This window comes from Magnolia sinica, chromosome 11 (assembly GCF_029962835.1).
Source record: "Magnolia sinica isolate HGM2019 chromosome 11, MsV1, whole genome shotgun sequence".
In the NCBI taxonomy this organism is placed as follows: Eukaryota; Viridiplantae; Streptophyta; class Magnoliopsida; order Magnoliales; family Magnoliaceae; genus Magnolia; species Magnolia sinica.
Window position 1 is genome coordinate 62,086,463 of NC_080583.1, and position 14,981 is coordinate 62,101,443.

The window sequence follows — 14,981 nt, forward strand, 5'->3', positions numbered from 1 at the left end:
GAGGGGGTTTGATCACCTTTGCTTCTTCGATGTTTAGGGCCTCAAGCATTTGGAAGGGGGTGATTGGGTCTCTCAAGATTTTATGGAAGGAGGCTCTTATTTTGTGGGAGCTGGTTACCAAATTAGATTTTGGGAAGATGCTTGGCTTGACAATAGCTTGATTCATCTTGAGTTCACAAGACTCTACGATATATCTTCTAATCAAGGGGATTTTACATCTTGTTGTTTTAGCATTGTGGAGGATGTGGCAACCTAGTATTCTTTCTTTCAAAGAAACCTTTGTGATGAGGAGATACAAATTTAAAAGGCATTAAGAAAGAAGATGGGCACTTGTCTTCTCTCCAGGGAAATCAAGAAGGTAGAGGTGGAAGGGTAATAAATCAGGCTTATTCTTGGTCAAATCCTTCTAATGTATGCTAAAAAGGAGGGAGGGTGAGCCTAGTGGTAGTGTTTGGGTGGCTAGCCACAAACGATGAAATCCTGACTATTGATCAGCTTAGGAGGAATATGATCATCATGAACATTTGTTCCATACTTCCATGTCTCTAAGATGCAGAATCTGTGAATGGTATTTTTATCCATTGCAACTTGTATCTTTCCTATGGCGATATCCCTGGCGCTATTTGATTTGCAGTGGGTAATGCCAAGATTAATTGAAGCTTTGTTTTTGGCCAGGAAATGGGAGGTCTGTTTGAAAGGGGGAAAAATATTATGGTGTCCATCTCTCTTATTTGGCCTCAGGTCCATATGGGGAGAACACAACAGCAGAATTTTTGACAACAAATCAGAAAGTAATTGAAGTGATTTTCTATGGGGTTACAAGGAGGGTGCTTGTATGGGCTTTGGGCATTCCTCTACTCAAATGTTGTAAAATGGAGAGAGATTTTGGTTTTGTTGGAGGGCTCCTCTTTTGGTAGGGAGGAGGAGCTGATTTTTTATCATCCCTTTTCAATTCCTCCCTTTTTGTACTCCTGTTTTTGTTTTGTGCTAATAGAACTTTGTTTTGCCATTTGAAATAAAAAATTAATTATTCATGTTGTTAGTGTTTGGGACTTTTAACTTGTGTTTTTTTTTTTTCCTATTGCCTTCAAAAGGAAGAAACACTGCCATTAGATCTGTAAATATCATCTGTTAGCTTCAACAGGAAAAGCAAATCATTGTTGAAAAATGCTTGAGACTCTGACACCACAATTCCATTTACCATTTTCTAGCCACATATATGGACAAGAGTATGCCTATGGATATGAACATGGATATTAGTCATATTACTGGAGGTAGATGTATCCAAGATACTCATTAATACCTAGTCCTTATGGAGTGTAGAGCCGCTACAGCCTACAGCCACAGACAATCATGATAACACAGCACACACCGATCTAGTTTGGAGAGGATAAGAGAGTGCATGAGTTGGTATCATTCTACCATGACTTGGGCACAACCAATGCTTTTCGTATTGTTATCGTGTAATGTATTGCACCCTTGCGGGATACGGATACATATTAGTCATCGCATAAGATATATCGGTTGTATCGCGTAATGTATCACTACTATTAGGAAACATGGGGGAACATTGGGAAACTGGTCGAGTTTTTCAATGAAACTTCAGGGATTGTTAAGAAAGACATCAATACACATTTAGAAATCAAAACATCACAAAAAACAAGTGCACATAATGGGTTTCCTTTGTATAGGGTTCTAATCTATGCCTCGTCTAACTGAACTAATGCAAGTATATTCAAAGTCAATTTATATAATTTACAAACAAATATAAGAAGAACGTGTGAGGAAACACAAGCAATACATTCAAAAGCAAAAGAAATAGAAAACTAGAAATATGCCTGGGAATGATGTGTGTGGTTGTGGCTTAGACCCACTTAGAGTTGTGCATACATTAGGAGTGGAATTTTGAAAAAAAAAAAAAAAAACTCTGAAATGGGGGCTAATTAACCGTTGAACGAAGTAGAATTTTGAAAAAAAAATTATGTTTTTATATTTTTAATTTTTAATTTTTTTTCCAACAAATCCCTAAATTACCAAGAATCACTAGATTAGGTTACATGTTTAATTTCGTATTTGGACAATAAGATTGCAACCAATTCGGGAGAAATTAGGAAAATTTTGATTTTTCCTCAATTTTCTGCAAATCGATTAATCTCCCCCAAATCTCGAAATCAAAGCTCTAAATCCATTATTTTTATGCATAACATGAAGAATCATAGATTTCTAACTATTTGACATTGATTTCACATGATCTTATAGTGAAAAGAAAAAGAAAAAAAAAATGAAACTAGAAAATGCTTACCGGATGGAAAACGGTCCTAAATCAGCTTGGATCTTGATTCCGACTCGAAATTTATGTTTTTTTTCCCAAATGATTCAAGAGAAGGGGTCGAAATCCACAATAGATCTAGTTAGAAGTGTAGAGGAATCAAGAAAAAGAGATTTAGAATGGTTTTTTTTTTTTCAAAATTTCTGAAGAAAGCCCTGCACTTCCTTATTTCTGTGTGATATTGACTGATACCGTCGCTATTGAGAATTTTATAAAAGGGATTGGTTGCGATTGCGATATCTCGGGATATTTCGCAATATCTGTGACATTATGTGATACATTGCAATATCATGCGATATCTTCTACGATACGAAGAATTTCAGATACCACCTTGGGATTTCATATCATTGATGTGCGATATAAGATATATCGACTGATATCGTTGATAGTAAAAACATTGGGCAGAACAGCAGTACGATGGCCGCCCTAGTGGGGCGGGGATAACGACTTTGAGCTGTCTCGTAACTCTTTGTGGGTTTGAGACAGATGTGTATTTTTGTTTCTTTATTGATTTTTAGATGTATTGGTTGTGTTTTGATAGTTTTATTGTAGATTTTTAAATTATATAAACTCATTTTGGATATAATTGCATCACTAATGCCAAGTAGCACATTGTTTAGGATATAGAGCTAAAACTTATTGTGCAAACTCTTTTTTTTTTTTTTTCCGCAATTTATGAGTTCCAAGTGTGCAATTGTGCATGACTCTTCTAACATCACCTAAGGTTTCGTTGAAAATTCCATCCTTTTGTAATTTATGAGTTCCAAGTGTGCATGTCTCCTCTAACATCACCTAAAGTTTCATTGAAAATTCCATTGGTTTCTTAATGTTTCCCTCTGGAATACATTCCCCAATACATGAGATATTTCACATGAGGTACCACTATGTTTCTATATCCCATGGGTGCGATACATTCATTAATACAATACTTAAAAGACTGGGCATTTCCACTAGACTATCCCTTTGTTATTTCACTTCTTTATGCTCAAATGTGGAATTCTCTATTCCCTTGGATTTGCACAGGTTGTTGTCTGTTATAAGTTCAAGATTTTTTGTTCTCTCAATGGATCTTATTGGGACTTGGAGGGTGAGTCAAAACTGCAACAGAGATCTTCTTTTGTCTTCCGTTTTAATGGCGCATCAATCAAATCCAGCCGTCATGTTTCCTGTGTGAGGGTATAGAGGAATCACTCTTTGGTCATGCAACCTTAGGGTAAGCTGCTCTTCAATCTTTTCTCATTCTACTTACCTTATTTGGCCACAATCAAGTATTTATATGGTGTATTATTGTATGCATGTGTTCATCTACAGTTGTGTATGTTGCCAAATGCCATCTTATTCTAGGTACTAGTATTGACCAGCTATTGTTTATCCTTAAGAATTTATTCTGTTGGATCCATCCGGAAATGCTTATCTTTTTAGGACTGGACCATCATTTGAATGATAGTGACTATCCTCAGTACATGTGCCGTAAATGTATGCCAATCCAGACTCTTACTCTGTCCAAATTTGGACTCCACTGTTGAGGAAGCATATCCTAAAATTCACACTCATTGGATGATCATAACCATCCAATTGGTGGTCATCCAATGGGCTGTTAAAGCAGCTATGCTCAGCATTTCCAAATTCAATGTCCACTATCAGATGGAAAAGTTTGATCATTGTAATATTCTAGTATGCTCCATCCATAGTATTTAGTGGACTTGAACAATGTTGCCAAAATTGTAATAGGGGTTGGATCGTATCAAATTGCAAATCGTATCATAAATAAGATTTTTTTTTTTTTAATAATCTTTTTAAAATTTTGAAAAAAATATGAAAATATAAATTAATCAGAAAGAATTAAAACTCGTCAATCATCCTCCTGCCATCAATATGCACCAAGTAATACCATGTCATGAAGTGTCAAAAGATTCTTATTTTTCCTTTATTGATGTCTTTCAAGAATTTTCCCTTAAAAAACACACAAGGATCTTTTAATAATTTATGTTCTTGTTACCTTTCTTAAATGTAGAATCATATTGGAAAAGCCACATTTGATACTATTGATCGACGAAAAAAGATATTTGATTTCTAAACATCATTCCACAATACATATAAGTCAACATGATTGTAACAATCCATAAAAACATTCCAGATAAGCCAAACATCAATTTTTTGTTTCGACTAGTTAAGTAAGAAATCATAAAAAAGTTTCATGATTTAATGTTAAAGAGAGCATTTAATCTCTTATACAAAACAAATAAAATAATTTACCTTTTCTAAATGATTCTTAAAGTCTCCACTATTTTGAAAACAGAAAATGAAAGCCAAGTGAAGCTTAAAATGGAAGAGAACAAGTATAATTTCAATAGTATATCGTAGGATTCAAATCATAGAATCATAGGATTCATATAAAAAGGGTTTCAAGGTGGGATTCAATTCATATATCGCAAATCGTAAATCATAGGATTTTGACAACACTGACCTTGAATATGATAAATATAGATTCATGCCACATGTATATTTGTCGAGTCTTCACCATTTAAGAAATCTTGGAAGACCCATAGTAATATAACCCATCTTTTATCTTATTACTTTCTTAGAAGTTATAACTGTTTGAAAATTGCCAATCCCATAGACATGCATAGGACCAAGAATCCAACAGGCGGCCTCATTAGAGAGATCAACAACAACCTATCGGTGTGCCATAGCTGTGTGGGGTTGTTGGCTTTATCTTATGGGCCTTTTTGTGCTCTTGAGCTTCTCCTTGCTTTTCAGTGCCCTTGTTTTCTGTTGATTTTATGGCGTTTTTACTTGCTTACCTTCTATTAAAAATAATAATAATAATAATAATAAAAATTTTGAAAAAAAGAAAAAAAAATCACACATGGGACGTGGACTGCCAATGTCATCATACTCATCATCATCTAAGCCTTATCCCAACTAATTGGGGTCAACTACATGAATCCTTTTTTGCCATTCTACCCTATAAAGGACCATAACTTCAGTTAGACCAGCCTACAACCCTATGGCTTAGTAGTAGACTCACAAGAGTTTCAACACGAGGTCATGGGTTCGAGTAGCCATTGTGGTGTGAGTGTGCGGGCGTGTGAAAAAAAAATAAAATCAGTTAGACCATAAGTCAACAAGTCCTTTCTTGCTACCCCCACCCACGTCCTTTTGAGTTTGCACTTTTAGAGCCTTCAACCTGTACAAACTCACTAATTCCTTCTAATTGGTGCAATTCTTGGTCTCCAATGCATGTGACCATACCATCCAAGTCTACTTTACCTCATCTTGTTACCTATTAGTGCTACTCCTAAATTCCCTCGAATGCGGTCATTTCTAATTCTATCCTTGTCATGCAACTCATCCATCTCAGCATTGTCATTACAACTACACATTCTATGGACATGTTGTTCTTTAACTGTCAAATATTCTGTCCATAAAGCATGGCTGATTTTATAGCCATCCCATAAAAATTCCCTTTTTGTTTGGGGGTACACAATGATCGCATAACATTCTAGAGACACATATTTGTTTTTTCCACCCCGCATGAATTCTATAGGTGATGTAGAATGGGTTGCGGATTCACTCATGGCTAAGATGGACCAAAGAAAAAAAGCCAAGAAGGATCGATCACACTCAATATAGTTCGACCAATCGACCTTTGTGGTCGACAGGTCGAAATTCTGTCAGAAATTCCAAATTGCTCGCTGGCTGATTTCTGCCAGTTTAGTGATGCACGACAATTAACCACTTGCTCTAAAGCTCGAACTGATAGAGCATGGCAAATTAATCCCTTTATCTCATAGCCCAAGCCCTAAATCTATGGGTTAGGTCCTCCGTCGAACCCTCCTCGTGGACCCCAAATCCATGGGTTCCGCCTCACACAGGCCCCAAAAAACATGAGTTTCGTGGGTTGCCCACCCCGAGTGTGCCCTTGCATCCCAGGGGCCACCCCACTCGAGCCCGGTGTGAAAACGCCCCCGCATTAATCAGCCCCTATGAGGAGTCTCAAACACGAGACATCTCACTCTGATACCAATTTGATGCATGTCAATTAACCACTTGGTCTAAGTGGTTAATTATCCTGCATCAAATTGATACCAATTTGATGCAGGACAATTAACCACTTGCTCTAAAAGCTCGAACTGATAGAGCATGGCGAATTAATCCATTAATCTCATAGCGCAGGCTCCAAATCCATGGGTTTTGCAAGCCACCCACCCCGAGTGTGCCCTTGCATTCATCGGCCACCCCACTCAAGCTCGGTGTGAAAATGGCCCTGCATTATTTAAACAGGTTGAAATATTGTTCACGAGTCTCTTCGGTAGGTTGAAATCTTGTCAATAGGTCAATAAAACGGGTCAACAGGTTGAAAATCACAGAATTTTCGATTTAAATCTCTGGACAATTTTTGGCTGTTTCGACCCGTCGACTCGACAGGTCGACAGACGGCGAAAATTTACACGTTTTTTGGAATTTGTTTCTTTATTTGATTAGAACTCTTTGATTACATTTATAGGGTTTGTTTAGGGTTACTTAAAGGGTGTTAAACTCGTTTTTATTCATTTAATCTAGCAATTAAAACTCTTAGAAATTCTATTTCTTCTCGTGGATTCGAGATTTTCTCTTGTGGATTGAAGAGCACCTTCTGGATTCAAGGTATCTATCGATCGAGGAAGACGGTGATCTACCTCATCACGTCCTCCCCTACGTCAATGGGCAACATCCTTCTCAATCTTTCTGAGAACAACACTTTCCACTCATAAATTATTGACCCAAGATATCGAAAGTGGCCATTTTGGGAAACTTCTTGGTCAGCAATCTTTACTAATTTCTTGTTCCTACACCTATTGTTGCTAAAATTTCCCTCCATGTACTTTGTTTTAGTCCGACTATATATAAATTCTTTTGATTCTACGATGCCTCTCCATAAATCTAGCTGTGTTTATGCCCTCCCTCGTCTTGTCAATCAAAGCTATGTCATTTGTGGACAAGACGAGGGAGGAATCTTTAAAAAAAATTTGAAAAAAAAAATGAAAAAGAAAAAAGGAGTGGTGCTTTAGAATCTAAAGGATTTATAAATAGTGTGACTAAAACAGAGTATGTGGAGGGCAATTTTAATAACAAAAGGAGTGGGAAATGACGCATCTCCATAAATCTAGCTTTGTGTTTACACCCGCCCTCCCTGCATATGCCTTCTTTTTTTTTTTCTAAATTAAAAGGTGGGAGCACGCCACATGAAATTGGTTGATAATGGAGCACACCATGGGATCTCTTCCCACACATGCCTTGTTAACTTAGTCTATTAACCAATGCGAAAAGGTACAGGCTCAATGCCAATCCCTGGTGAAAGCCTACATTAATTGGAAACTCACTTGTCTCTCACTAGTGGTCCTCACATTTGTTACTGCTCCTTGTACACATCCTTAATCATGTTAATATATCCTCTTGAAACTCCACTCCCAACACCCACTAGATTAACTCTCTAGGGATCCTCCTATTGTAAGCTTTCTCTTGGTCAACGAAGACCATGTGGAGATCCTCCCCTCCCTATTTGTTTCTATCAATTGTCTAAGCATGAATATCTTCAGTGGTAGACCTCCATGGTTTTGAACTCCTCCAATAGCCACTAGATTAACTGTCTAGGGATCCTCTTCTAATCATTTGGATGTGTGTAAAATCCTTAAGTTAGTAATTGGATTAGAGGTAATTCGATTACATTGGTTGTTTAGATGGGTGCATTTGCTTATAATAGGATTACAGATTGTAATTGGATTATAGCTTTTAACTGTAATTTGAAACATGGCGAAAGGGCATGTTTCAGATTACAGGTAAACAAATTACAGGCAACAGATCTATTTTTGGAAAATTTTCGATGTAGGGAGAATTGTGGTTTTGACATTCCCACTCTCCACTTCTTCCAATGGTGGGACCCATGGTTCAGTGATATAGACCATCGTGTATTTATGGTCCATTGTACACAGTGCCTAATTATACGTGGGGTTGCCCATCTAAGGTTTTGCAGGATGTGTGGCGTGCTTTGTAATCCATCTTTGTACCTCTTTTTGTATCTTGTATGGTCCGCTGTATACATGAGTTGATCGCGCGTGTATGTGTAACTATACATGTATGGCCATGTACACGTGGCCAGCATATGTGGGGGCCACTGCACATGTGAAGCATATTATGCACGTTGCCAATATACTATATGTACACATGAATTAATAATTAATTGTTCATATTCAAGAGTTTCTCATCACAAGAGGGGATTTGAATTAGTGGGCCCACTTTTGTGGCCAACCAAATGATTGGTTTAGCATGAGGATCAGCTATATGCTTTATTGAATTGGGCCTATCCCAATGATCTATCTTAAATGAAGACTTCATATTTTATTTGATAATTTTTGAAGGATTTACCACTCTAAGCTTTGTCATGTGTAAATACCCAATTACAGGCTGTAAAAAATTTACAGTTATCTGAACACAGACAACTGTTTGCCTGTAAACAGATGGCAGCTTAAAGTCAAATCGGACAGGCTGTAAACACTCTACACTTGTAATCTGATTACCTCTTATCCGATTACAACTTGAGGATTACAGGCATCCAAACAACTCCTAAGCTCTCTAGGTATACATGGACGTAATTGAAATAATTCTCTCATGAACAGATAAGCTTGCTTCTGGAGCCAAATTCAGTTAGTCGCTTTGTGTTATGCTTGCAGTTGCTGAGAAATTGTGAGAGGGTTATTTCTGTGGTGCTCGTGGATTACAGTATTTATCCCAGACCCAACTGGGTCTCTGCTTAAACGGAAGCAAAAACACGTCACGGAAACTTCCTCGTTGATCTGAGCTTATTTGTTCTCCTCTCTTCTGCAAGTGCTCTTGCTTCTCTGGCAATCTTATTGATCCGATCCATTTCACTGCAGTACTCTCGTGTAGCTCTTGTTCTACTGTGTTCCAATTTCATCTGCAGTTGCCATAGTTGGATGATGACGGTAATCAGAATTTGAGTTCCAGTTTCAAAACACAATTCACAGCAACACATGCACCTTCAGATGGAGAATACGTGGAACATTTAAGTGGTATATAAGGTCACCCCACCAAAGATGATCAAACGCAAATATCAGGCTTGTGCACTCAGTTGATTCCGCCAACACCTGACAAACATGTGTGGCCCAACAGATGAGTGAACCTTTCTGATTTCCCCATATGATTATCTTTCTGATGGGGCCTCCTTATGCATTGCTTAGACGTTCCACACAAATGCCAGGCTGGTATATGTGCTAGCAAACCTTTGTTTGATTTTTCCCAAAGTAAACATGTAAAAGTAAAAAACCTCTATTTTGTCCAATTGGCACCGCCCTTTCATCAGCTTCTCGCTCTCCCATGACAGAATTGAGGACTTTTGCTTTTCGTACCTGAAATCTTAGGCTTATTAGAAGGAACAAAAAAAAAATCTAATGCCTTGCATTTTGAGGATGTAATTTGAAGAAGGATTTAAAACCTCAAAATATATTCGGATATACGAGGACCTGACTCATTAACTCAACCCAAAACTCAATCTAGTACTCGTCAGTTTTTTGTTAGGTTTAGGAGACTGATACCATAGTTTGATCTTTTGAGTTTCTTTGTTAGAACTTGAATTTTGGGTTCTTAAGAAACAAGTCAACTCTTTCTTGACCCTGATGAGGAATTATATGAACTTAAGTAGAGGATATGCTGAGTTTCCTCAAGCCTTGAGTTTGTACATGTGGGGCCCATAGCTTGGCAATCCAGACCGTAGAAATGATGGGCTTCCCAGATGGCTAGGGAATCTTTCAAAACTGTCATGATGGAAGATTGAATCAGTCCATCTATGACAGGCACCTCTCCTATGTTTCTTCTATCAGGGTGGTTTTCGTGGAATCCCCTATCAACCCATGACACATTAGATCAATGGTCTGATCACCCGGATGTGGGTCCCACTCTTACCCGCTCAATGTTTAAGGATATCATGTGTCTTCAGCTCGAGTTTTATCTAATTCCTGTCAGCTAGCCTGCATGAACTTGATGTTGTTGCAGGAACTCTGGTCAAGTCTTTGAACACTGATTGCAAGGGCATGGTGAATCAATTACTGCCTTTCATTTCTAGCCATCCTGGCTTTCTCCCAATCATCTGCTTTTGATTCTAAGTCATGGCTTTCGATTAAGCCCTCTGTCTGGTCCCTGTGGCCAGCTGTTGGATTTGTGGGTTTTAAACCAGAAGAAGGATTTGGTCTCAGCACCATATCCTTCGCACTTTCTGATTTCATTCTGCCAACACCACTCCGGTGCTCCTCAGTGGATGCTGGAGCTTTTCTGCTAGGTGGGATCATGGGCTTCTCAGGTGTTTTTTGATTGGCAGTGGAATTTTCTGATGGCTTTTGATTACCAGATTTAGCTTGCCTAGCTGAAGCTTCTTCACCTGATGGTCATTTTTCCTAAGATGAAAACATTGGCAGTAATAATGGCCAAGGCAAGAAACATTACCCCGACACGACAGAACACAAGTTTAGTGAAAGCTCACATGCATGAGCGTCGCTGTGAGCTCAGGCAAGATCTTGTAAGAATGTGGCAGGTTTCAAGCTATCCATCAGGTTGCTTCTACCGTGTGTCCTTGTCCAAAGATCAGGCTGCCCCGCCCATCAGGTGGGCCACACTTGTTGGCCAACCTTCTCTAGACATTCGTTTCTCCGTTGTACACCTGATGAATGGTCGCACTGATTTTTAGGCTAGGGACGTACATGGTGCAACCCTTCTGGTGGATGGCTTTGGTCTTGACCATAAGCGGCTTACTGGCATGCGGAAGTGGTTGCACTGGGATCCACACATGTAGTTCAGCTTACCAGACGATAGCGTCTCCTTTTTCTTGTCCTTTTTTCTAGTCCTCCCGGAAATGTTTCCTGCTTTTGGCAGTCCAGTGACTCAGCTACATTTCTGCCTTTGGTCTGGGTTAGAGAGGCTTCCGGTGCATGAGGTGATTTCCTTTGCCCGGCAAGTGGGTTATCCTGTTTTTCTTTTTCTTTTTTTGCTTTTGGCTTTGGTTAGAGAGATTTCCAGTGTCTGAGGGGATGCAGTAAGCCTAGGTAGCCGGTTATGCTTTTTTTTTTTTTTTTCGGTTTGCCCGGCAGAGGCTTCTTCTGGCTGAGGCAGTGTCATCAGCCCATTCAGCTGGTTATCTTCTCCTGGGTGTTTGGCCTTGGTTAGAGGGACTTCTGGTGCATGAGGGAGTGCACTGTGGGGCCTATTTGGTTGGCTATCTTCTTTTCTGCTTTCGGTCTTGATTGGGGAATGTTCTGCTGCCTGAGGGAATGTCCTTTTACCGTTCAGCAGCGAATGTGCTTATTCAAGAGTTGTTATAGCAAATGTGGCGGCTGCAACTGCTGCATCTGCTTCTTCAAGAGATGTTATAGCAAAGGTGGCGGCTGCAACTGCTACGTCTGCTTCTTCAAGAGTGGTGATAGCAAAGGTGGCTGCTGTGATTGCTGTCGTGAACTCTTCTTCTAGAGTGGTGATAGCAAAGCTGGCTGCTGCTGTTGCTGTCATGAACTCATCGTTGTCATCAGCGTCGCCATCAGGAATCTCCCTTTCCAACCTGTTCTTTGCCTTATCTGCAACAGTAAAAAAAACAAAAACAAAAAGAGAAAAAAAGTGCACTGAAGTTTGCAGCTAGGAATAGATTTGAAATCCATAGTTGTTCATCAGGTTTGCAACTAGAGATAGATTTGATGCAAGAAGGCATGTTGAAGTCTATAAGGTGGTAAAGTATCATAACTATTTAATGTAGGAAATTGCATTATTGAAAATAAAATAAGGGTCTTTCCTATGACTCTTGGGGTAGATGAAAGGGAATTGCATTACTTCTAATCTAGGTTGGTCCAGCGTAGCAGTGGAAATGGAAAGGATTACACTGCTCCTATGCTAAAGTTGATCCCCCCTAGTTTAAGATAAGCTATGCTAAAATAAAATAGAAGGATAAGTAGTGTCACATTGTAGATTTGATTTAATTTGTGTTTGGTTGGTGAGGATGTACAACTCTTCGATTTTCCTCATTTTTATAGAACTTTGGGACGGTTGCTAGAAAGGGATCTTCATAGCCATTCATGTCTATTGAAGTGGAAATAACTCTTTGGGCCCAAAGATAGTCATATCTTATCAAACGATGCCATGTATGCTAGTCGTTTGTCGTGGATTGGCCATTGGTTGTGCACATGTCTTGCTTCTGTTATGTGGATGAGTGTCTCTCCCGATATGCCACGTATTAGTGGTAGCTTCCTTTCTCTGCTCAAATGTGAATAATGTGTTGTGAAACTCGACCAACTTGTTATAGTTATTACCCTAGTCCTCAAATGTTTTCGGCCGTAAGATCTTTGCATGATGCTATATTGCATCAGTCAAATGCCTCATTTGACCCAACCATGTTTCGTTCGAAACCCAACTTCAGTCATGAGACCACTATGATAATTAACTAGAATTGCCGCATGAGTGGAATATGCAACACGTGTATCATCGCTATAGCTAGTTGGGCTAACCCTTTTTAGGCTATTCATAACTTTATGGATTTTGATCCCATTCAACTATCAGGACAGTCGGAGAAATCTTCCATCCGTCTCTTACTGAGATTTCGTTGCCACATGGCATTATCCGAGTCGCTAGATCTAACGTTGTTGGATCGGAAGTAAACACATTGGAGATCACTCTTCCTTGTTTGTCAAGCCTTTGTTCATGAGAATTTGGGGGAAACATTGTTTTCCACATTTTATCTTTGTTGGAAAAAAAAAAACTATTTTCCCACCTCCACACCTAAGAAATGCCTTTCCAATGATGGAAGGAAAATAGGTTTCTCAAGGGTTCAGCTGAAATGTGCTAGCATCCACCTTCAATTGCCTTACATGTGCCACATGTGTCAATGTACCAAATGTATTGTCCATCTTTAGTTATGCCCCACACCTATTGTCCATCTTTAGTTATGCCCCACACCTACTACTATACCACCTATACCAATGTGCCACATATGTAACCATCAATCTTCTCTTGCACCCCACGTGTAAAGCATCCCATATGTGCTAATGTCCCACGTGTGATACCATCTATCTTCTCTTGTGCCCCACGTGTTAATGTGCCTCTTGCACCAACATTCATCTTCTCTAGCTCCCTACATGCGCAAAGCACTCTAGATGTGCCTAAAATTGTACAAGAGCTGAGCCAAACCGAGTTGGACCCAAGCTTGGTTTATCTTGTTTATGTGACACCTCCTGTTCAAGTTTGACACGAGTTGAGCTTCGAGCCTGTCCCTATTGTTTGAGCTTGGTTTGGTCTAGATTATATGAGCTTGAGCTTGGTTTGGTTTGATCCAAATATTCGAGCCAAGCCAATCCGAGCCAAATTTAAACAGGGTTCTCGGCTCCCTTTTTTTAAAATTTTTATTTAAATAAATAATATACATAATATGAATTTTTTTATACAAAGATAACACTACAAAATAACATTAAAAAATATTAATATAGAGGTAACAACACTAAAAGGTAACATAAAGTTTAATATCCTCTATAGAACATGATCCCAAAATTGAATCATATCCAAAGCTCAAGTGGATCACACCATAGGAAACAGTGTGCATACGGTTAATGAGCTGAATCAAGTCGAGCTGGTACTGTCATAGTTTGAACTTGTTTTTTTAAACGGGCTCGACTCCGAGGCTTGGTTTGGTTCAAACTTCTATTTGAACCAATCTAAGCCGAGCTTTTTCAAACTAATCCAAGCTAAGCTTTCGAGCTAGCTTGGTTTGTGTCCAGCTTTAAATGCGCCAATGTGCCACATGTGCCATCATCTATCTTCAATTGCTCTAAGTGTGCCACATGTGCCAGTGGTGCTAATGTACACTAGTGCTGTCATCTAGCTTTGAGTGCCCATGTGTCAAATGTGCCAATGTGTGTCTTCTATAACATGACACCCTTACAGCTTCAAGCAACTTATGTAGACCACGTTTGCCACAATTCAGCTTCAAGCGCCCACAAATGCCATGTATGCCATATGTTCCACTATCATCCCACATGTGTGGGGTGCTAATTTGGCACATGCTAATGACCAACAAGCATTTTTTTCCCAAGAAATTTTTTTGTTATGCAAAAGAACAAATTTCAAAATACATCCTAAATTTCTAGGAAAATTTTGTGAAAAAAAAAAAAAAAAAAACCAACCTGAAAACAATGAACTTCGCCACATTTTAATGGAAATAAGTTTTCCCAATAAACACCATTTCTTTTCCTATGCTTTCCATGAATCCAAACAATCCAAACAGAACCCAAATGAAGTAACAGAGATAAATGTCTAGTTTGGAATCGTGTGTTGGGACCGGGAATAGAAAGTGACTTAGCCCAAACTCTGCCGAGTTTCAACTTAAATTAGGACCAAAAGAGTGGGTCCGAGTCATCTCCCGTGGCCTCTGTGAGGCAGTAGTCACCAGAGCCCAGAAAAAAAGAAAAGGAAAAAACAAGTAGAAAACATCGCCAATGTGAAGCAATTCAGCATGCTTTAGAATAAAAACTATGGTCGGTCCCTTATTGGACGTAAACATGGGGCCCACACCGATGGGTTGATTGGCCTGAATTTTTGGGGAAGGTCATCTAAACATGTGGCCTAC

At 39.0% G+C, this 14,981-nt stretch overlaps 1 protein-coding gene and 1 long non-coding RNA gene across 5 annotated transcripts in view; one reads left to right on the forward strand and one right to left on the reverse strand.

Annotated features, from left to right (window-relative positions):
• LOC131219224 (EID1-like F-box protein 2) overlaps positions 1–3,791 on the forward strand; it is a 31,435-nt gene extending 27,644 nt beyond the window's left edge. For all 4 annotated transcript variants that reach the window (XM_058214261.1, XM_058214262.1, XM_058214263.1 and 1 more), the window contains one exon: positions 3,353–3,791. The gene's annotated coding sequence lies outside the window, so the exon portion shown is untranslated. The remainder of the gene's footprint in view (positions 1–3,352) is intronic.
• A 4,965-nt stretch (positions 3,792–8,756) lies between these two features.
• On the reverse strand, positions 8,757–12,266 carry LOC131219225 (uncharacterized). Its single transcript, XR_009158065.1, has 3 exons — positions 11,185–12,266; positions 9,657–9,738; positions 8,757–9,287 (listed from the first exon to the last, which is right to left on the reverse strand). It is a non-coding gene; the product is annotated as an uncharacterized LOC131219225 (long non-coding RNA).
• Positions 12,267–14,981: the final 2,715 nt, after the last annotated feature.